General features: G+C 39.6%; 1 protein-coding gene across 3 annotated transcripts in view; it reads right to left on the reverse strand.

The window, feature by feature from the left end:
• Positions 1-24,697, reverse strand: part of LOC124160213 (four and a half LIM domains protein 2) — a 772,571-nt gene that overhangs the window by 588,326 nt on the left and 159,548 nt on the right. The gene's annotated exons all lie outside the window — the stretch shown is intronic.

Below are 24,697 nucleotides of genomic sequence, written 5' to 3' on the forward strand. Positions count from 1 at the left end.
ATTGCGGAATTTTAAAATAAATGGTTCAAAATCGTGAGTTTTACGGCTTTCTGAGGGGTATTTTATTAATCCTTACACTATTCTATTAGTAATATCAATCCAATTAAGTAAAATGGATTAAACTTAAAAATTTCTATGAGCTCTGGGGGGGTCTCGCTGCGCCATTGGACGGAACAACTTATTCGGTCGTAACTTGGGACATTTATTTCTTTCTTCCTATTCCCATCGAAAAGCAGCACCATTGGCTTTTCACATCGCGATTTATAACTAAAAGATTAAACGCACACGATAATTGATGCCTTGGATAGGGGATACTTACCCAGGAAGGAATCGAACCCGATGGTGACCTGATGAAGGCAATCGCCTACGAGTCAATTGGATGGCAAGAACGGAAAAGGAAGACCTCGAATAAAATATAGGGGGCAGGTAAAGAAGGACCCGAAAGAGAATAAATATACAGATGTGAAAAGATTAGCTGATTGGAGAATGAAGTGGAGAGCTGCGTCAAATTATGTAATCTTTGGATTGCTGATCAGTGATGATGATGATCTCCATTGCGAGTCGGTGATCTTCCACTGGCAAGCATTGAATGCTGATAACTTATATGACGCAAAAAGTGTGGGACCACCACGATTTAATGAAGATATTACGAACACGGATAGTTAATTTGAGGGAATAATACTTTGTTCCAATGCGAGGGGGAATGTATAAAGGAGACAGCATCCGTCCCGTTGACGCTTGATTTTTCTTGATGCGTTTTTTTTGCGTCTTTTCTTGATCGATTTTTCTTTTTGGGCGCAACTTAATGGGTAATTAATTGTATTTTATTGAGCAGCGATAAAAATGTAGACCGATTCATCAACTCTAAATATTCGTCATACAAATTTAAAGTAGTAATAAATAGTATTGAAAAGTAATTGATTTGATAAATCACATTATTTGAAGACATCGGTGGGTAAGTCCGGCCTCGGTATTCATTGCATGTAAGGTTATACAATATGTCTCGTCTATATTACACAAAAATAGTCCGAGGGGGAACCTGCTATCATTAAGGAATTTATTATTAATCCGAATTAAAAATTTCGGTGAACATCCACAGTTATCACTAGCAGAGCCAACCTACCTGTTTCACAGCTAGGTTGACCACTGCGCTAGCGGTCGTTGCCTTATCGCCTATTGTTGTGGCGTTGTTGCCTATTGTGGCACTTTAGGCAAGTAAGAGGTGGGAATGGAGGGTTTAGGTGTGGGCAACAATACACTGCCACCCGTACCAGTCGCAAGAATCGTGGGCTAATAGAGTGGAATGGTCACGGGGGATTTGGGCGATATGGAATTAATTTTGACATGCCAGTGTCTAGCTCTCCTTCGCTAGAGTTTTGCATAGAAGTTCCACTGCAGTGGAAAGACAGTAATTAATTGTGGCTTGCCACTGTTTGTCTCCCGTTTTGTGGCAGTCCGTTTTTTGTCCATTTTTCATGTTTTCTGGTCCGAAACTTTACGCAATGCCCACCTACAGCACTGTGGCCAAGTCTAGATATAGCTATATCATTCGGAGCACCCAATTAAAGACAGTTGAATCCGTGAAATACCTAGGAGTTTGACTCAATAATGAGCTAACGTCTAATAAACATATTCAGGAAATAACAGGTCAAGCTAATCGTAAAATGAATTTTGTTAAAAAAAATATTAGGTGAGTGCGACGATTAAGTGAGAGAAATTAGCTACTTCTCCCTCGTTCGACCCCATTTAGAATATGCTGCTAGTGTATGGGACCCTCATGAAAAAGGCTTAATAACAGAGTTAGAACGCGTGAGATTCTACGTCGAACGCACCAAACCCCATCCCTGAAGCACTTGGTATCTCTGATTGTGAGATTTGGCGTTGAAGTGTGACTGCGAAAACTGACACACTACAACCTTAAAATATATAGATTTCTCCGTGAAATCCGGATCGCTCTGACCGTCTGCGACTTGAGTGGCGACATTACTAAACCCATTCAAACGCGCAATGGATGACAACACATGCAGAGGCGGACTAAAGAATCGTCTATTGTTCTACTCGTGGTTAAACGTAGGAACTTAGAACAAGGCATGGTCCGAATTGAGGAGGAGAGGGTGGCAGAGGAAAGAGGACGAGCACAGTAGCGGAGACAGCCCGAAAGGAAAGAAGGTGCGGTGTGAGTCAAGCGGTTTCATTCCATCAACTTTCTACAGCCTCGTGTCCGAGTGCGTCTTCTCTTTCGTCATACGAACTCATGCACAAGCTTTCCCAAGCGGCAAACGGGTTGGGGGATTAACTGTTGTGTGGTATTCCGTCCCGATGACCCTGAATGAAATAAGTACGAACGAACTTGACTTTCCCCGTACTTTCGGGTATAATTACGGTCACGCATACAGGAACTGGATTGATGTCGCCGCCGTACTGCAGTTTATCCCGGAAACTCCTCATTCGAATGACGTAGAGTTGGGGTCCAGGTACAGGTAACCATGGCGATAACTACGTCACCAATATCGTACTAAAAACCTTGACTCTTTGTATTTGTTTCCTTAAAAAAAGGTGATTCAACTCGGTCAAGCCAAATATTTACTCATTCACTGAACTGATGAGTTCTAGCATCCATTACACCATATAAAAAATGCTTACATTACAATAAAAAAATAGCTGAAACGCAGAAGAGCTAGAAGAACACAATAAACAAGCACATGACGTAGAAAGGGCAACCGCGCATGGGACTAGGATTGAGATTGTCGAATCCGATATTTCATGATGGGTCTGATTGGCTGACGACGATAATAGCATTTGTTTGCATGCTCTTTATTTCTTTCGATAATTTTATTTTTACTACATTTGTGCGCTCACAGTGCTATATTGTACGCAGTGTGTCAACACTCTTAACTATCACGCTTTTACTATTTATCGAGGGACTGGAAGTTGCGTAGAAAACCATGTAAACATAAAATACATAAGGTGGAAACTTGGGGATCAGCCACAGGCATGCAGCGCCCGCTTTGGACGAGGAAAAAGCATTTACAGCATTTTCGTTTCTTTCGCTACGCGAACGTGTCCAAAACTTTCACAAGCATGGTAGGGCTAAAACGCCGGGGAAGGGAAAAAAGCTATTGCATCCCACTGACACTGAATAGATAAAGTACATACGTTGAGCGCAATGAACTCGAGTTTCCTCATCATACAGCGATAACTATGCATACACAACTGGTTCGAGGAAATCATTTTCACTCAGCAAGGGACTCGGCTATTATCTGCCGTCTACGAGTTAAGCTTACAAGAAAGATGATTATACGAGGTGACTCGCGGGCCAAATATACATCCGGGATAAGTTTTCCGATTTTCTTCCACTTTTCAATCAGCATACACCGTTTCGGAATGTGACACATTTATTTTATGTGGGAACGATGCGTCCGATACAAAGCCGTTTATTAGCTCGTTTACGTGAAAAAAGAACTCATTTGAAAAAATAGGCCACCGTAAGCAGGAACCAATGTCACCACATGCTGAAATATTGTTTCACTTATCATTTAAAATTTTGAGCAGAAAGATAACAAGTCATTAAGTCAAATATATCCCTTTTGAACTGCGGCACATTCACGCACAGATCAATACTCGGTGAATTAAAATACAGTTGCTAATAAAAGGTTATTCCCTAAATTATTAAAATTCACTAGGAAATAATCTTCATATTTTTTAGTATGGTATATGGGGCCGCAAAATATTTTTGCTATTCCTAACGACCTCTTGGCAGAATGGTGTTTAAAAATCCAGTTGTTATATAAATATGAAGCAGTTTGAGATTTTTTCCCTAAGTTATTTGTTTCTTACTTTGAATTGTAGAGAAATATTGTGGCACACAAGCAACATGACGTAAACCTAGGATCATATCATTAAATAGCAGCGGTGCGAGTGAAGCGTCGACTCAGCAGGGGAACGGCAGTTTTTAACCTCCCACGCTCTGGCAAGAGGAAGTGGGGAGAAGACTAAGCCGCCCGGGGCGTTCCACAAGGGATCCTACCTGGACCTCTTAATTATTCCTTCTCAAAGCAATAGGGACACAAGGGGAGCATATGTCACCTCACCAGCGCACCTGCCACATATTCGTCTAAATCACGGACTTAGAATAATCGTCTAAATACATGGACTCATGGGAGATATCTCTACTACGTTCGCGTAACGCACCAAATAGGGACAACATGCTAAAGTCCACCACCACCGCGTTGCCAAAGACAACGAAGGATTTCGGCTGTGAAACGATTCGTCACGATTACTAGAAATGAGATGGACAGAGAAGAAAAGAAACGAAGAATCTCTAGAAGAGGTGGGCGAAGAAAGGAAAATTATAGATGAATAAATAATTAATTATTAAGGAATAGAAAATGTGGATGGAATTATTTGTAAAATGTAGAACGATATGTTCACTTCCTTTTCACTTCACGAATAAGTCTACACCACCGGTGACATATCCGCCAAAGATATCTTCCTTTCATTCTTCGTAGATATAGATCATTCGTTAAAATAAAAAATGTACATTAAGACGAGCTAAAATTTGTGGAGTTCAAAAACAAGTTACAATCGATCACGCACTCCATCCTTGTGAGAGCTGCGGAGGTCTCGCCATCTCCAGGTATAAATCATGACTCATTGGCTCCCTTCAAACGAACAAGTCTAAACTTACGGTGACAAACCCGCCAAAGATATCTCCCTCTCATTGGGTAGAATTCCGCATGGCAATGATGAACGATAGTCATTATTAACTCCCAAACTGAAGTCATTATTGGCCGATCACGAGCCGAAGTTGCTACGCATTTATTCCTCGCTAAGGTGCCAAACCTTAGCCATGATTAAGAATGCACGATTGACGTAACAGGACATTTACAGCCATAACATAATCCTGTTCCGCACTAGCTGGAAATATAGTCGAACGTCAAATTAAGAAACATTAATTTTAAGAAATTAAGACAGTCATAAATAATGCCAACCAGTAAAAAAAGTTTTAACAAAAAGTTTTTTTAAGTACTTGGAAGGAGGAGGCTAAATAGGGGCACTTATTTAGGAAATGAAATCATTACAATTAAAGTTTGTACAATCTGATGGCCATTTGTGTTTGAGATACGTACTTAAGGGGTTCCCCGAAAGAATCGGCATAAAGTGACATAGTTGGTAAATGGTAGCTCTAATGTTCCCCCAAGAGCGTTACGTTGACCCTCCAATCGCAGGTATCCCATAGACCCAAGGTGAGACAAGCGTTGAAGTCGCCCAGGATATTCTACAGAAACAAAACAACTCATCAGCCACGTTTGCACCACACACCCTATACGCTTCCCAAGGAATGATCCACCTCTATGATTTTGAGATTTATTCCTTCAAACATCCATAATTGTCACCGTCTTTTAAGAATGCAGGGGTCATGAACAGTCTAACTTACATTTCTCCATACTCCTTGAACATGTGATAACTATTTGTGCCACGAAACACTTCCTCGGTGAAAATCTACGGCCGTTTTGAGGCCCAGAGAGACGTCAACGGTCTTATAGTACCTAATGCGCCCACCAATATAATTTTTAGCTGAACACAAAGCATAACAATGTGAGAAGTTAAGGATCAAAACTCAGGGAGTACCAAAACTCAAATCCGACAAATACCTTCTTACAATTAGCGTTGTGGTGTCGATTAAAACATTTTAATGTTTGGAAAATCAGTTGGAATCATACCATTGAATACCTAGGATACTTCATTATTAGGAAGATTTTATTATCATAACCATCAGTTTACTACTGTTTTTTTTATTGTTTTTCTAAGCAAGCACTTGATAGAAACTTCTTTTTGATTCTAGCATCCTCATAGATACTTTTAATGTATCAAATCTATATCAATATTCCGTAAATAAGCTTTATTTACATTCAAGTAATGGTGCAGAATCTTAAATATGGACTAAACTATGACCAATATTCAACTTCGCGTTCGGAAGATATCAGGGGTTGGAAAAAGAGAATTTTTTAGATTTTCCGAAGTGCTAGCGGGTCTTGAGGGTGCTTACTACCTGGGCTAAAGCGTCACTGCAGTCCAACATAATTTCCCACACTAGCTTATACTTAACCTCGATCACGGGGAACTAAAAATATTCAGTATACTTTACATTAATAATGGAGTTCTACAGCCAGTACGAAGTATTCTTCATTTTATAGTTTCAGTAGCGGAAAATAGATTTAATTTAAACATTTCCAAATAGTTTTGCAACATTTTCATTCAGTTTTGGCCACAAAAATGAAGACAGTGTGAAATGGCTGTAAATACTGGTTCAATATCCCGGAATTTAAAAAACATTAATTCATGCATGATAAAAAGTTTCTGTATTTAAAATGCTCATGAATATTTTGAAATTTTCAATGACGTTACCACGAGTTATCAACAACACAACTCAAAATATGCTTTGCTTCATTCAATATTGTACACTGGCAAAAAGATTTCATTAAATATTGCGGCCAAATCACAGATAGGTATAACTGTTCGAGCGTTACGGTAGGCAGGTACCCTCTTAAGTTTACTCCCAACGAAACGGTTCATCGTGAGTGGGGATGCACTTGTGTCCATCCTGGTGGAGATGAGAGTGACGTGGCCGCTATCTGTAGTCACCCACGAGATAACTCAGTTTACCACTCGCAACTCAAAGCGATAAGGAGAAAAATCCAGACGAGCGAACGGGAGGGAGGATTATCGCTCCAGGGATGTGGATCATGACACTCGCCGGTGTCCGGTCCGCGCCATGAAAACCAAATCTGTCGACTTCGTCAGTCTCCTTCGCACGACGCAAGTACTGGATTATTGCAGCATGGGGGACGCGTATAAATAATATGAAGTGATCAAGGGGATATTGTCAGTCGATACAGAAATTACTCGGAAACAGAAAAAAAATAATCCATTGAAGATGGATTTTTAATCACCTCGTACCTAATTTAATTACCCATTTCATTCAATTATTACCAAGCATAATCTTTTCCTTTAATTTTTTTTGATGTACACATAGATAAAGATCTCTTGAAGCTTTTATTGAATTGATAAATTATCGCTTAACATGTAATTAGAAGGTGAAAAAACTTGAAAACAGAGCAAGGATGTTGTCCAAGCAAGAAAGAGAGAGGTAGAGAACAGAATTCATGGATGAAATGGGTGGTAAGCTGATAACGAGAACACTTCGGGTTGATTGTACAGTTTTCCATAAAAACCTGCCTTAACCGAAATAATAGCTATTAATAATAATAATGATATACATTTATTTTTAATGACAATGACTTATACACTAATAACGCACCACTTTGCATAGTTAATTCCGAGAAAACTTGCCGTGAAAACAACACACTCCAGAAAATACGAACAATTGCCTAAGAAAAAATGGTTTAATTCATTGTGCATGATTTATTTAGCAATAACGGAATCACATTAAATGTCGTGCCGAAATCGCGTAAACGCGGTACCGGTAAACCATGTTTACCACAACTAGCCAGATTTCATTACACTTTATTTTGTGCAGTTGTTTGTGTTGTTGGGGTTGGGGTAGTGTGGTATTTGTGTTAGCAGAACTTACACACAAAAACAGTTGTTGATTAACAAAAAGCCCAGAGAGTGGAATATATATTTTTTTCCAATGAATATTATTTTTTATTTACTTATTTATTTTTTTACTTTGTGCATTATTATTATTTTTTTAGTAAGCGATAAACGTTTAGAGAATATTTATACTTTCTTTCCAATCTAAATCAAACAAATTCACGGAAGAATATAAATGATACATGGGAGAAATGGTGATGAGATATTTTGCTTAAAATTACATAAGATGAAGAAAAATGTATTGGTTTCTTCTCCGTAAAAATTACAGTCAAAAATAGAACAGGATTTACAGTTAATTTTTCAAAAATATCATTCAACTGACCGGTTCATAGCGAAGATAACGAAGAAGAAGTTAGAAAGTGTGATATGGCTGAAGCCTATCCGTTAAATAGAAGCTAAGAAAAATTATATTAATTGCCTTTAAAGAATTCAGAGTAATTGAAAGTTAATTTCCTAGTAATTGGACCGAATAATTCCGGAAATTTTCAATTGGATACTTTTAGGAGTTGCCAAACAGTATAACTTTCCAGAATTTTCTCCGTTAGGAGACGCAGTAACCGACGCAAAGCAAGTAGAAATCGTTTTGCGCAATGCGCAACAAGTCTTGAGCACAACGAACGAATGATAAGGAGATGGGACACAAACTTGCAAAGTTTTCTTCCTCGGAACATAATTTAAAGTTTATTTACTCTGAGCAAACGTCTGCGAGATAACAGGATAGTGAGGTTTGTTTGAGAGAACTCAAGACGACGAAGAATTACGACATAATAGGCAACAATAAATCTCAATTTAGGGTTTCCTTGACAGAGTCTCCTATTTCTTCAAAGACCTAAGATCATTGTATGATTGCAAAGAGCTTTCGTTCCAAATGCTTGCAAATATGCGGAAATTTTTAATACGGACGGACACAGCATTAAAGCCACACAAATCTCTTGCAAATGTTACAAGCGAAGACCATAAATTAAGGTAAAAATATTATATATGATGCGAAATTACCACCATGCATCATTCGGGCTACTCTCAATCACTTTTAGGAGGTCATCAGTTCACTTGCTGACTGGACTGGATCTTCTACGGATAACCGAATAAGGATAAGTAAAGAGTAGAAATAACATGATGGAAGATGACAAGCAGAAGGAAGAAAACATAATATGCGAGGTCATTTTATCTCAGCAGTGATCCTTAACCAGCTTTAAGTTCCTAATCAAGTTAGTTAGGGCAAAATCATTGACCTCCATATCGTATCACAAGTCTTGATCACAGACACTAAGTCTTTTCTTTATAGTCATACAAAACAATAGAGTAGTTTTCTTCCTAAAAAAACGTAGTCATCGATAGCGATTCGTTACCCATCATTAGTCTATTCATAATAACAATTTATTTTGCTATAGAAATCCCATTTTAGACGGATTTTAATGGTCAATTTAACCTCGTTTGAAAAAGGCCAGATTGGCGCCAATGCGATGCCACTCCACGTGACGTCACGGGGACCTAGATGCTATACGATTAGTCAGGAGTTTTACATCGTCTGAGATTACCAATGCATGCATGAGGCACAGAGCTCAGGGAAACATTTATTAATAATCACCTATTAAAATTGCCTATGACCGGAAAGTTTCCTTCGTTTTATAGGGTATAAATAATCCTTATTTAAGCCAGGCGCTACCTGCTAGCAGCCTGCATCGTAGCGGCGCTGTTGGCCTCGCACTAATGTGGCCTCACACGTCGGCAGCGGGAACCAGAATGACATTACATGGGCTTTTCCCAGAAATCATTCTTAGCCGTCGCGTTATCGCGCGCTTAAAAATTTTGACTTTTCATTTAATCGCGAAAAAATAGATATAGTCGGTGAAGGCTGTTCGGATGCTCCACCGGGTAATCTCCCTCATGGCTGCCGACGTCGGCAGCCACGAAGAAGATTACAAGGTGGAGCATCCGAACAGCCTTCACTACCAGCATACGCCGGGAAAGCATCAGATCTTTTTTCAATACATATCGTCATTTAAAAATCTCAAAGCGTGAAATAAGTACTCCAGGAGTAATAATCTTTCGATTTCGTCAATAAAGAAATAATAGGAAAACACCATAGGCGGATCCAGGGGGGCGGGGGCACGTGCCCCCCCCCCCTCCCCAGACCATCAAAAATATGCAAGATTTTTAATACGGTCCCATTATCATTGCATTCGTATTGTATTACGAGGTATCCCTGTGCCCCTCCCAGAACAAAATCCTGTATACGGCCTTGCTTGTGCACCCCCCAGAAAGAAATCCTGGATCCGCCCCTGGAAACCACCCTATTTCATAGGCTTCTTCCTCTTCATGAACTCCTTCACTATCGCAATTCTCTTCCTGATGTCATTTCGTGCTCAAACATATAAATCTAGTTTGAAATAAGTACATGTGCGGCACAATTTCATAATCCTTGGTCTCGTGTACTTTCATACAGAATCAGACACAGCAAGTCTACATTGGACAAGATACAATTTTCTGGTCAAATTCGGCGTGTCACGAAAAACCTGTTCTAAGACTGCGAGGGTAATTTATGCACGCGAGGGCACGTGAACCGTGTCTCGGAAATTCCGCCGGCGGAAGTAAAAAGAGCTCAGGAGAGCGAAAAACGATGTTTTGCACTGAGAGAGAAAATAATCGCCCGCAATCCGCCTACAATTTCAGGGCACTGACTTCAGCCGGAATCTCATTTTCAAACCAACCATTTAACACTGACTGAGTTCGCCGCACCTGCGACTTAAAAATCAATTCCTATGGAGTTTCTGGCGTGTATAAAAGCCATTAAAATTTATTCAAGGCAATTTCCTTAAACTCTCTGAATTATGAAAATTGATAAAAATTCTCATATTCAATTAACGCTCATTTTATAGTTCCGTTTTTTTCAGTCTACACTAAAAACCTTTTAGCAGTAAGTAAGAAAAATCAGAGGATATCCATTTCTTTAAATACATAGTTTTTTGGTTTTTCAAGCAGCACTGCCCTAAGGCAGGTACACAAATTTACATGTCTTATTGTACATGTTTTACTTTTTGTCCATTTACATGGACAGAAATTTACCACAGGTAATTGGTTTACCACGACTGAAATATGCATTTATGAACAAAAATTCGTTTTTAGAAAAGATCAGATGGTAACGAACTTTGTATTTATTCGTTAGCACACAATACCTTTGGGAAAGCCGAACAAATTTTGGAGGATACTCAAGCCCCTGTTGCAAGCTCCCTGAGTATATGCTTGGCCCTAAACAAAAGCTGCAACTCATACTACCAATTTGCTTTGAAAAAATTTCTTCTTAGGATACGCCCTATACACGACTCATCAGTACTCGAAATTTTTCTTCTCCTCAATTTCGACGCTCACGCTTCACTTTATCACCCTAGTTTTCCAAAGTTTTTTTTTTAGAGCGTTCTAAAAATGAGTGACATGAATTTCGAACGACGCTGTTTGTTGCTGTTGTTTAACAACGTAAAACAACAACACATCGCAATTTCTATCAATCATTTTTTGGTCAGTAAAAACATTTCTAAGGCTACTCAGCCTCCTTATTCACACGACTTGAGTCTACGTGACCTCAATATTGAAAAATCACCTCAAGGGACGTCATTTTGGGACAGTGGAGAATAGACAAACAGCCGCTGACGAACACCTTAAGGATACACCAGTATTCGAGTTCCTGCATTGCTGTGGTAATGGAGGAATGGTCTTCAGTGTTGTGTGGCTTCTTTGAAGGAGACAATGTGAAATTTTTATTTTATTTGAATACAAAAACTAGAAAAAAATCATTCTCAGTTCTTTATTTACAGACCTCGTAACCCTGGACTCGTATCGGCCGCTGCCGAACAGCTTAAGGATACACCAGTATTCGAGTTCCTGCATTGCTGTGGTAATGGAAGAATGGTCTTCAGTGTTGTGTGGCTTCTTTGAAGGAGACAATGTGAAATTTTCATTTTATTTGAATACAAAAACTGGAAAAAATCATTCTCAATTCTTTATTTACAGACCTCGTAACCCTGGACTCGAATCGGCCGCTGCCGATCAGCATAAGGATACACCAGTATTCGAGTTCCTGCATTGCTGTGGGAATGGAAGAATGGTCTCCAGTGCTGTGTGGCTTCTTTGAAGTAGACAATGTGAAATTTTTATTTTATTTGAATACAAAAACTGGAAAAAAATCATTCTCGGTTCTTTATTTACAGACCTCGTAACACTGGACACGTATCGTCCTCGGCTGCTTTGTAGACGAGATGAGCGTTTTGCAACGGTCTTATTTGATAGACACGCTCATCGGAAGACTCGTGAGGAACCAATGAATGGAAAGGAAAAGGGTCGCTTTCGAAGTGGAGGATGGGGCGGACAGGGAGAGGGGGCGGGGATGGACACGGCAGACACTGCGCGGAGATAACGTCCAAATAAGTGACAGAGTTATGAGTAAAAGAACGAAGGTTTAATGAGCGAGTATCTATCACGCACTCGAAATCGCCGAGCCCCTCTCTCGTGATTGGTCTCCGAAACAGCAGCGTGGCCACTCGAGGGAGATAGCGAAAGAAAGGTTATCAGGAGATGCCTGTGCTGGCGGTGACACGGGCACCACGCTCTTGTTTACCCGACACCAATCACTGCTCTACTGCCGGGTTGAAATAAGTATCGGGAATTGAGCCCCATTTTATGATACCAAACATCTGGTTAATGAATGTTTCTCGGACTTCCCACCGAATTAGGAACTCCATTTCTGCCGACGTTTCGATGAAATACTTTTGCTTCGGCATCTGGTTGATCATCAACCTCGTCGTAATCGTCATCAACCAGCCCTTAAGGCCGTTTTACACGGGGCACGAGATTGCGCAGATTAGAGCTGCATTTATTTCTAAAATGGCGTGGAATTGCGCGAATGCATGAACGAAATTAGAACAGGGGCTATTTTGCCGTCTCGCATCCACGCATTCTCCCATGTGTTCTAGCAATTCACCGCTTTACACGACGCAATGTTCAAGGGAAGAAGGGCAAGGGACGGCCCCGAATGAGTTGGATAGGAAGGGTTATAAAGGATGCAAAAGAGAAGAAGTACGTCACTATGAAAAGTCTTGCGGAAAGGAGAGCGGAATGGAGATCTGCGTCAAACCAATGTTAGGAAAAAAACCGTCAAGGATAGAACTCCACTACAAGTTGAAGGGGTCCACCGAATTCCTTGCCAGACCTGTGGGAAGAACTACATCGGCGAAACAGGCAGATCGGTCAAAACACGTCCAGAGGAGCACGAGAGAGCACTTCCTTTGGGGCAGTCAACGAAGTCCGCGGTAGCCGAGCACGCAATGGTAGGCCACACAATCGACCTTAAGGAATCAAAAATTGTTGACAAAGTGAAAGGTTTCCAACAGAGACTAGTCAGAGAGGCCATAGAAATAGCTGAAGAGGAAAAGAATAATTTTAACACACTTAAAAAGACACCGGCCTTAAAATAAGTTATACTTGACAACCCGTAATCCGGAAAAACTATCAATAACCTCCCACTCCCCTCCCTCCAACCCCTGATACGGATATAAATTCCCACTTCTACAGATTCCCTTTAGAAAGCGACCAGCATCGGTCGGGAAACGTTGGGGCCACCCAAAAATTGTCGCGGCGACATAGCTCAAAAATTTTTATTTAACGTGACGAGTATCCGCGAAAGTTACAACGAAGAATCTTAGGATTCTTGACTTATGATGATGATGATCCACTTCTATAGTAGAACTGACCCAAGACAGGCGTCAACTGGATCTCCAAGCATCTCTATCCTCTGCACGCCTCTATGTATAAAAAGCGTATTCCTCCCATCATTTCATTCCTTTTTTTCGCCTTCCTCGCTTCCCATTCACTCTCCTTTCAAAGAGTCTTGCTCTGAAGCAATTCCTTCTCCGAACACGCCTTGGCCACGACTTGTCCGTTCTCGATATTTTTCTGTTCCCCAATTCCAACACACACACTTCTCATTTGTTCTGATTCATTTATGACCCCGTCACTCTATTTCCTGAATTTCTAACCGCTTATACCCGGGTTATTCCTTAAGTCGACAGATGGATGTAGGTAAACGTATAAAAAATTACAAATGACACCGGCCTGTCCCCGATCCCTTATGTAAACATCCCTCTAAAATTCACTCAAACTTCAATTCACAATGAGCCCTCTCATTTTACCCATATATTCTATTCTCTTCCTCCCCCTTCCCCGCTAACCTAATAGTATTCCCTCTTACACGGATTTTTACATCACCTCCCCATATATTAATTGCTCCTCTATAAATATTTCCTTCAGAGGTTTCCTCTCCTCGCCCACTTTATGTAAAATCTCCTCGTCCCTTTCCTCATAGTCCACTCCGCCTTCTCCATTATTCTCCATCTTCTCCATTATTCTTTCAAACACCTCAAGTGTTTTCTCGTCCTCCTTTGACAACTTCCACGGTTCCGCTCCGTAAAGTGCCATGATCAATATCACGCTCTTCGTTCTTTACAAACAAGTACCCATTACTTATTAACACCCGTGAAAACTTCTTCGCATTATTTTGGATCACGTTCGGGATTGGCGATTGGTTTGAAGAAAAAAAACGCATATTAAATCGATAAAAAAAATTAACTCAAAAGTAATATTAAACTTAATTCATTCATTTTGAGAGTATTTAAACGGTATGCAGCTTTCGATAAGCGATTCGGCGTTTCAAAGGACTTTAAGGGAACTAGTTTTCATGCATATCTAAAGTTCTCATACGCTTCACTAAAAGAGGCAAGGTCTCACACAGCAATAGAAACCAGGAAGAGACTGGAGTTCCCGAGACGAGACTAGACTTCCAATCCGGAGAGCGATACTGAAACAAGGAGGACTCCATGCCTTGCTTCGCATCATCATATAGGCGTTATTATAAAGAATTAGGAAAATACATGATTAATATCCTTGTAACTACACTCTGAAAAGGGGTCAAAAAGAGACGGCCCAGGTGTTGGCGGGGTAAAATGCTTCCCTCTGCTAATCCAAGGGCCGCAGGTTTCTTTGGTGAAAACTAATAAAGAACAATACCCTCTTAAAACAAATTATTTTCATATTAGCATTCAGTATAGAATGTTTAAGACACATAAGAATTCATCCATTTAAAGAAGAAAGAATGCTCAGTCTTCATGTGGACTATATTCCGCGAATTCTTGGAGTACGTTTAAAAAAATGAATTTCGGATTCACAAGGGAAACTCAAGGGCATGTATCTCACGGTATATGCTTCGCTGAGTCATAAAATTGCAATGGTAACTGATGCCTTAAAAAAATGGTGAACATCAGAGCATGATATGGAACAGAGAGTCAAGGTAACGTCTTGGTTTTAGACAGTAAAAGGAAATGACATAAAAACATTTCGTACCAAATAAGAGAAATTCTCGAGAAGATACCAGTTTTTACTAATCTTTCCTCACAATTCCTTCCTTAAATTTTTTTAGTATACCGGCCAAACTCGCCCCCGAACAAATTTATCATCTTTTCTACTACGTTAGGATGGTCAGGAAAATGAAATTTCATAGATCCAAAGTTGAAATACGGTCAAAGAATAATTTTTAAGGAAGTATCAGTATGCCCGATCATTTACGGAGAAACTGAGTAACAATGCTCATACGAGGATATAAAAATGATAATGAGGTATAACTACTCAAATGAAATCTTAATTGAAAAAATAAATACTCATCATAGTTAAGAATAGAAAGTTTTGGTAAATCATCAATCATTTGCAGGAATCCAGGATGCATTATCAGGAGGTACTAACACGCAATTTAGACTGTCTAAAATATAGGAAGCATCAGAAATTTTGCATTTACATCGAAGGATATGTTGAAATTAAAGAGAAAAGTTCAGTTAAATGAGAAAAACAAATGCACTCTAGGGTGGAATAACTATGCTTTTACGCTAATCTCCAGCGAGCAGCTTCGTCATTTAAAATATGCAATTTGCAAAGAGAGATAGGATTTTGATTAGGTACTGAAATTACTTTTAGAGCGTTAATGCTTCTGCAGAGATTATATGCTCCATTAATCTGAACACAGCAAAATGCGCGGGAAGGATACAGCGTCGCGCGTCCTCTCAGGAGAAAAACGAAAACGAGGTCTCCTTTCTTAACTGTCCTCGCTTTTCATAGGGCAGCGAACTCTTTATCTGAGTTGTCAGTAGGTCCTCAAGTTCCGCTTGCTTGGAGGAGATAAGTTATGCACCGCGAAAGACAGAGAGGGAGGAATGGTTAGCCGGATGAGCTTCTTCACTTGATTAGAGGCGCATGCCAACGAGAGGAAATCGTCTTGGAGAGAACCCCCGCCGTTCCAAAGAATGAGCACTCCACAGGCTATCTGCTTTGAAGCACTTCCATGACATGTGAGTCCATGCGATTGACATAAATAGCAAGATGAGGTAATGGTATGTATCCCCATCCAGTGACATCCAGTGACGGGTATCAGACCCAATCCAGTAATATTTATTTATCTTTTTATTTATTATTTATTTATATATTTATTCAAAGTATACATTACTGTTGCAGAGATCTATTCAGAATCTATATATTGTTAAGTTACCACCGTAATTTACCTTGGCAGCACCTTGGTGACTACTGTTATTGAGTTAACTATAAATAGTTTATTGTACCGTGGTGGCGTGACGGTGGTTTTACGTGTTTTCCACCTTCTCAGGGCAAATACCGGGCCAATACCACTCCTGTATCAGTGATTCATTCCCAGTAACGCTGAAGAGGCACAAGCTTAGAGCAGCTTCACGAGCTATTGTTTTTGTTATTTCAAATTCTATGTATCTGTTTTGCTCGTGAATAAACGTATTTTGAACTTGAACCAAATAAGAAATCGTCAGTAGAATATCACAGGCGAGGAGGGTTTTCGACATAAAAAAAGGAATCTACAGCTGAAAATACGAGCATAGAAATGAGGAAACAATTCATCATATGCTACATACGGAGCATGCGAGGCTTGAACGTTGACTGCTGCAGAGAAGCCAAGAGTGAAAGCACTCGAAATCTAGCGCTACCGAAGAATGATTATGATAAAATGGATCGACCGAGTAAATAACGAGGATGGGCTAAGAAGAGTGAGAGAAAATTGAAGTTTTCTAAAAAGCTAAAAGAAAAGACGCGACATCTTGGTTGGCCACATTACGAGGTATGATGGACTGGTTAAAACAATCGTAGAAGACAGGTGGGAAGGAAGAAGGGCAAGGGACGGCCCAAAAATTGTTTCATAGGACATGTTAAACAGGATAAGAAAAACGTCCCCATGAAAAGGCGAGCGGATGGAAGAGAAAACGGAGAACTGCGTTAAGCCAATCTTAGGATTGTTGACTTATAATAAAAATGACGACGACGCGACGCGACGGTGAGAAAATTAAGTCAAATAGGAGAATAAAGAGCAGGTAGCAATGCTACCTGGTAGCATACCTGACCGGCAATCGGGAGTTCCGGGTTCTATTCCCGAATAAGCCAAATGATTTTTTTCATGGAGAATTTCATCCTTGATGAACTTAAAATAATTTAAAAACTTTGTATGTTGTCAGCAGCCTCCCCCCATTTCCTCTCCCCATCCCCCGTTCCGCAAATTACTCAAAGTCCTTCTACAGTAATTCTTCGCCATATTTTACTCCTCCTAAATACCCTCTTCCGCTTACTTTATCATATACTTCTCACTCAGTGAGGCAAGCCGAATGTTGGTTTGGAGCGTGTAGCCAGGGGGGGGGGGAGGGTTAGGACACCAGCCGTTAGCACATGAAAAGAGGATGCTCAAATAAAATTTCGGGGGAAAAACGAACTCCCACATCCATCCTATCGGGAAAATATCTCTCTTTATTTATCGCTTCTGTTGGACCTGGATATATAGTGGGCTCTAAAGACCGCTATACACGGTGAATGATCATGCTGAATGATCATGGGAATGAAATCATTCGCCGTGTATGACGGAAAAATTCGCGAATGAACCGTCATGCGTATGATCATTCAGTCAAAATTAGAATATGTTCTTTTTTGCTCGCATGATCCTGTGAATGATCACGTGACCATTCAGCATGATCATTCGCATGATCATTCACCGTGTATAGCGGCCTTAAGGTTATGTTCTCCGTGCCGCCCTTTAAGAAATCTATTCTCATTTGTTCAAGCAATCTAAGCCTAGCGCGCAGCCCCCGAGCCTTTAGCGGCTCCCGGCATCACTCGCGCAATAGCTGGGAAACGCTTTCTGTATTTCCGTAACTGTTTTTGACGAACGCGCAGCTCTGTATTTTATTTAATTCACAGATTAAGTCTTTCTGCGCCGGATCCAATATGATCGCAGCATATTCAAGGTGCGGTCAGACGAGTGCGAAATGGCGCCTTTGTTTTACTTTCTCATCCGATGGTAGAGCTCGACCCTAACTAGTCTATGAGAGTGCGAATATCTCACATTCAGGGTTGGTGAGCCGGTTCCTTTCCCTGGGTCACTTTGACATTCCGGGATTATATTTGGAGCTGCTCGGACGGATAATCCGCAATTTGAAACCGATACCCTTCGTTCAGAAGTCAAGCGTTCTAGCCACTAGGGTATCACAGTCTAGTACTGCAGCACCACTACCATACTCCCCTCCCACACTAAGAATGCATACGGCACTCAAAGTTGTTATGTTTGGTCCTGAAAATGCCAAAACTGGTCAATGCTGTGCATTAAAAATTTCATGGAAGTGTAAAAATACCCAGTGTTTCAATAATGAATAATTACTACAATTACAAAAAATACGGTGCTTTAGTTAACTGCTCGTATTTACGACCCAGGGATGACATTTAAGGCACGCATATTATACTTGCATCACCGACTGCTTAACTACGAACAATTTTTTTTTTTTAAGTAAGCCAGTAGACACAGTAGTCTCGCAAGTGAAGTCAGTCGATCTAAGCGTGCATATAGACTGAGAGGCTTCAAACACTAGAAGGAAAACGGTTCCTTGACTACTCACGTTATGCAATGCTTACTCTCGCTGACACGTTCACCGTGCATACATATTTACGGATCGCGTGTCCGTATGAATTCTGACTCTGACACAAAATTTCCCATTCACATCGACACCAGCCTGTACATCCATTACAAAAAAAAAACACATTTCCACACACCGTCCGGCGCAGATCCTCAAGTAGTGCTTTGGCAGAGGTCCACCACAGCTTCTCGTAACATTTCTTTCGAATACGCAATCCCGCATAAAGGAAATTGGATCTGGAAACGCCACTCGAAGAAAACCCATATTCCGAGAAAAATATACAAATGCGGTCTGTATGAACCTCATAAAAATACGGAATGAAGATCGCCTTTCGCGATGGTGGGAAGTCGCGGGTGGAAATTTCTGCTGATCACGCCTCCAAAGAGGACTTCCTCAATATCCCCTTACTATAAGTGTAATATATATTCACGTGGACGTCGCGTTTGCCTTCCCAAGAGTTGCTCACGCATTATCGCAACTGCCTGGAAAACGTGCGCCACGAAGTGACCACAACGACTAAGTATCAAATCCGGAGGTAATATATTTTCCAGGTGGTTGACACAGAAAACGTCACGACGCAATTGCGATGGCCACCAACCATGACGTATCAGACAAGTCGCTGGAGACACTGAGCTGCCCACTATTTTTCATTACTAGGAGATGAAATCCCAAAAGGATTAGCGAGAAGGGAGAATAATCACTAATCGCAAATCAAACATAAAATAACTTCACTGCGAAACGGATCATTAAATGAGTTATCAAATCGTTAAAAAAAGAATATTTGTTTAAAATTTGATATTATGATCTGATATTGGAAGAAGAGTAATGTATTCGATGCGTTTGGAAGAAAAACTTTTTGGAATTGGAATTCTTTTGAATAAAGTATTCTAACACTGCTGAAATCAAAAGTCAGAAACCAGAAGATAATATTGAAATTGATTGATGAAGACATGAGTAAAGGTATTTTCTAAATTTATCGTTCGCTATCTTTATTAATATAATTTGTTGTTAGGTGTTTTGTACAACATTTTGCAATTTGCCGCATGCACATATGTAAGGAACCCCCTTACAAGTCATGTTGCTAAGAGTGTATGCTAAACGTAGTAAATGGATATATTAAATGAAAAAAATACTCGGGTAATTAAGCTGTTGTCTTCAAAATCTATGAAGTATAAGAGATAGTGGTAAAATGAATCAAGCACAACAGTATTTAGTAAAATATAATGGTTGAAAGAGGTAATTAATGTGATGACAGTGTTAGAGAAATAATTTTGAAAAGAGCAAATATACTCCGGCGAATTCTGAAATAACCATGTATTTCATAATGGCTATAGAATAGATCAAAATAATAAAATCTACGAATAACAATAATGGAATTGGCAGAAGAAATTCTCATGCTCCAATAAAGAAACAAAACGTAACTATTCACTAATTGGTATTTAAGCAATATAATTTTCTTGACAGATTACTCGCTTACAACTTAAGTTATCTTCTTGAAATTAACAGAGCATACAGAGCAGAACTTTGTCAACAGTTTTCTGTTCCTCCACAATAAAAATATTAAATCTGAAAAAATATTGAGCTGAAATTTTCTGAAAGAAAAATTGAAAAAAGTTGACTAGGATCAGCTTTATGAACTCTTAAAATTTCAAGATGATAGCGAAATTTTTAAGCGTCCTAAGCCACATAAAATTTTTAAGTCGTACGAAGATTGATTGCAACGAATCCAACTGAGAAAAGTTACGATACGTATTTGAATGCCATTCTCTCAAATGTTCGCCCATTGATGAGCTATTATATGTTGCGGTCTTTCATTAATTTTTCGCTCCGAAAATAATACAACTCACTTTCTCCAACAACCGCTCGCGATAGTTCTCAAAAATTCCGAAGCGGCGTTTTTGACGGGGAGTGGAATACGCCGCATGAAGAGCACTAAGACCTTCCGTGAAAACATTGGCGGGAATATTAGTGGGAAAGCAAGACACACTCTACTCCCGCTGTAAATATGCATACACGAGAGCTGTCAAGGTGACTGTGCGGAACATAAGCTGAGGCCAGTATTGTATCTCCCAACGTCAATATTCCATTTGAAATTGATATCAGTAAGGGAATGAAACTATTTTTCAGATCTCTCTAAAAATTCTGGTGCTTCCCTGTCATTAAGAGTATTGGCCTTAAAGTAACTACGGTTTCCTCGTTAACTAAATAAATAACATTAAAATAACTCAAAAAACGTTGTAGTCACATTACTGGAAATAAGTACGAGTTTCAATAGCTAAGTGAAGCTATCGTCAGTCCTGTGAATTAAAATCCAAATGTTCTAAAACGTGATTTGAGAATGAAAATGCGTATACTCTCAACTAAAGGCATTCGCGTTGGGTAAAAAATTAATATAAAATACGACGCCAATACTTATGTCATGTCAAAACATAAAATTACGACAGATACAGCATAAATCAGAACGCAAAAATGACATGTTAAGAAAGAAAAAAGAGCGATTACTAGTTACACTGATGCTACAGTTACTTAATTTTTTCGGCAAATATTGAAATTTGTAGGTAAGTGTAATGGGATTTCGGATAGCGGATGCGGTTCGAGCATTTCCATTGTCTTCCAGTGACACTCCCAATAAGCGTACTCCGGCATATACAATTTAGTGAAAAAATTAGGCGAATGAATGTAATAAATCAATGGTGGCGAGCTTACTTAGTGGAACCTTGACAAGATAAATAAAAATAAAACTTTTTTGTATTCCCAAAAAGATTCATTAAAACACTCGACCGATTTCAACCTTTCCAGTTCATTACCATTTTATATGTTTTTATAAATATTTGTGGAGTACAGCAAAATTCACTAACTCTTGATTTACTTTGTGGTATTCCATTATAAGTTTTCCTGGATATCAAACAATTATTTATACCACTTATTTTTTTATCAGAGCGCGACCCGGGTTTCAATGAATTATCATCATCTTCAGGCGCAAATTGATTGATTTTCACCTGAAGATGATGATAATTCATTGAAGCCCGGGTCGCGCTCTGATAAAAAATAAGTGGTGAAAGTAATTGTTTGATATCCAGGAGAACGAATACAACAAAGTTTAATTTTCATAAATCAAATGAATATAAGATGTATTCCTTAAAGGAATCATTCGGGTACGCACGTATACCTGGCAATGACAGAGGAAAAGGGAACCTCTCTGTGTTATTACATCAGCAGCGTCTTTTGAAAGGGCGAGTTACGAGGGCGGTGGATGGGAGTAAGGAAGGTAAATATTGCCGTTGGCGATTAGCCCGGCTGCAGATATCGGCGGTGGCATAGCAGGTTGCCGACGTCACCACCCGTTTCCGGAGCTCATTAGGAAGCACTCGAATCGAACGTCCTCTATCACCCGGCGCTTCTATCACACCCACGGTGAAAGTGCGGGCGGTGCACACGATGTTCCTACAATCGATGATGAGCTATGGTGATAAAACGAGCCGCTGAGGTTTTGGCAAAAAATCAAGCATTCCGATGAACTTAAGGACATACAAACTAAAATTATTATTAAACTATCCCTCCGATAAAGGTAGGTTTCCATGGAGTATTTAAGGCGTATTCTGGCAGTCTGCTCTTCCTTCAAGGACCACCCTATTCACTTCACAATGAGGCCTATTACAGAATAAAATAAAATAACTTTGTTTTACTCCACACTTTATTTTAAATAGCACGACCCGGGTTTCAGCATCTAATGCTATCATCAGGTGATGATAGCATTAGATGCTGAAACCCGGGTCGTGCTATTTAAAATAAATGATATAGAATAAAACAAAGTTATTTTATTTTATTCTATAACGAAGCAATTCCACAAAATAACGCCTGAGACCGAGTCTTATAGAGGCCTATTACATTCATTCTATCTAAAAATCCTATTCTCTTCCTTCCTCTCCCTCTCTTTCCCAACATCCTCCCCTCCAACACTGTTTTCAACATTCCCTACCCACTCAGTACTCCCTCCACCCATTCCGTCTGTCTCCTCCGTACCTCATCTAGAAGTTCGCCCTCCTAACCCACCAAGTCCAGCACTTCGTCGTTCCTCCTCCTCTGCGTCCTCCTCACCTGCTCCACTCTTCTTCACACACCCGTATCTAGAACGTCTCCAGTCTTCTTTCGTCCTCTTTCCTAAGTGTCCATGTTTCCGCACCGTAAAACGCAACACTCCAGATCAAACTCTTCACTAGCCTTTTTTTCAAATTCTCATGGAGAGGGATTCAAACCACCCGATCCTCCAAAGTAATAAGGAAATTCAAACGTTACTGATATACCACAATAAGAGTGCACAACTAACTGATAATGTGCAATATATGTAAATCAGACATTTCTTTTCAAGAAAGATATTGACAAGAAACAAGGAACTAGTGCAAAAATTTTCCAACTCAAGCATTACACGAAAAAGACAACGTCCGTAGCTACGCTCATAGTGCAATAAATACACACCAAACATGGTAGGTACTATGCATGAAACAATCATAAGATATGGCGAGGTTTCGAATACCTATTATCTAATATGAGTATAGTGACATATGTTTCCAGTAACACAATAATAGAGATGTAAATCTGATGATTGTCACACATGGCCAGATATCAGGCGATCCGAATTGCTTTCCCTTTCAAATCGAAGTCTTATTTTCCTCGCGGACTCCAATCTTCGATGTAGATGTTCTTTGACCTATGGGTGAGACCGAGAGGAAAATACTTCCTTCGTTAATATTACGCTCTCGATTCATATGAATACCAACGTTGTCTGAGTAGTGCCTAATTGATGAAACCTGGCAGGCCGGTGACTTTCCAGCAGGCCATTTGCAGTGATTTCCGGCGCCCGTATAAAGTCTTTCGCAGTCGAAGGACGTATTTCGACGCGGATTCCGCGATCATTCCAACTGATCCATTAATCATCGTGATCTGTCCGCCCTCATGCGCTATTTCTATTCCACATTAAAAGGGGTTCTCACACTGAAGGGCAATCCCTTTTCAAATGAAAGCCAGCGTTTATTCAGCCATCAATTCACACCTTTGCCGTTTTGAGGAGTTAAGTAACCGAAAAGAGCGCTATTAATAAATATATGGGAACCATATCGCTCTACCTACCAATCTCAAAGGAGCAGCCAACTCTGGATCCTAGTAGAGGATACGCTCAATGGCGGACATCCCTAAAAATATTTGTATGTAGTACCAATGAGTCAAAATGCCTCCTAACTTCCCAGATTCCTACTCAATACAGTACCTCATTTAAACTATTTCTAAAAATTATTCCGAAAAGCATATTTAGCAAATTATTTATATGCAAGTTTTAACATAGAAAAGCATATTATTTATAAGCAAGTTTTTCATTTCTCCTAGACTGTAAACATGCTAATATATTTCCTTCTTAGGTAATACGGGATAATAATATTCACTGAGTAATTCATCAATCCAGCACTTTCGTAATTTGTCGATTCAAATACAAAAAGTTGAAAGAATATTATATTTTAATGAAATTACTCTTTCCATTTTTCGCGACTTGCTTATGAGACCCAAAAATAGAAACAGTACTTGTGCATATCAAAAAAAAACAATTAGCAAGGATTAATTTTCGTAAAGTCACAGGTGTATTAATAGGCCGAGAGTCTTTAGTGGACATCAGAAGAACATTATAGCATGGCGGCAAGTACTTCAAAGCACAGAAATGTATAATTGTAAATAAATCATAAGGTGATCCTGCCACCTTAAAGAATAATCACAGATATTATTTGGAAGAAACAGGAGCATATAAAAACGTAATTAAAAATGGAAATGATGAAAATCCCTCCTCGTTTTGATGCTCAATGACATACTGTCAGCATTTTCCTTTAAACATTGCTATGAAACCTGATTTTTTACTTATGATTTTCTGTCCCACATACACATTTTTGGGTATCGCTGATAGGTCGCGAAAAAAGTACAGATTATTTTTAATCAATTATATTTTTATTTCAACGTTTTAAATTTGAATCGTCAAGTTTTGGCAACACTAAACTAATGAATTACGCATTTATTATCAGTACTATTTTTTC

The sequence above is a fragment of the Ischnura elegans genome, chromosome 6 (genome assembly GCF_921293095.1).
Source record: "Ischnura elegans chromosome 6, ioIscEleg1.1, whole genome shotgun sequence".
NCBI classification, from domain to species: domain Eukaryota; kingdom Metazoa; phylum Arthropoda; class Insecta; order Odonata; family Coenagrionidae; genus Ischnura; species Ischnura elegans.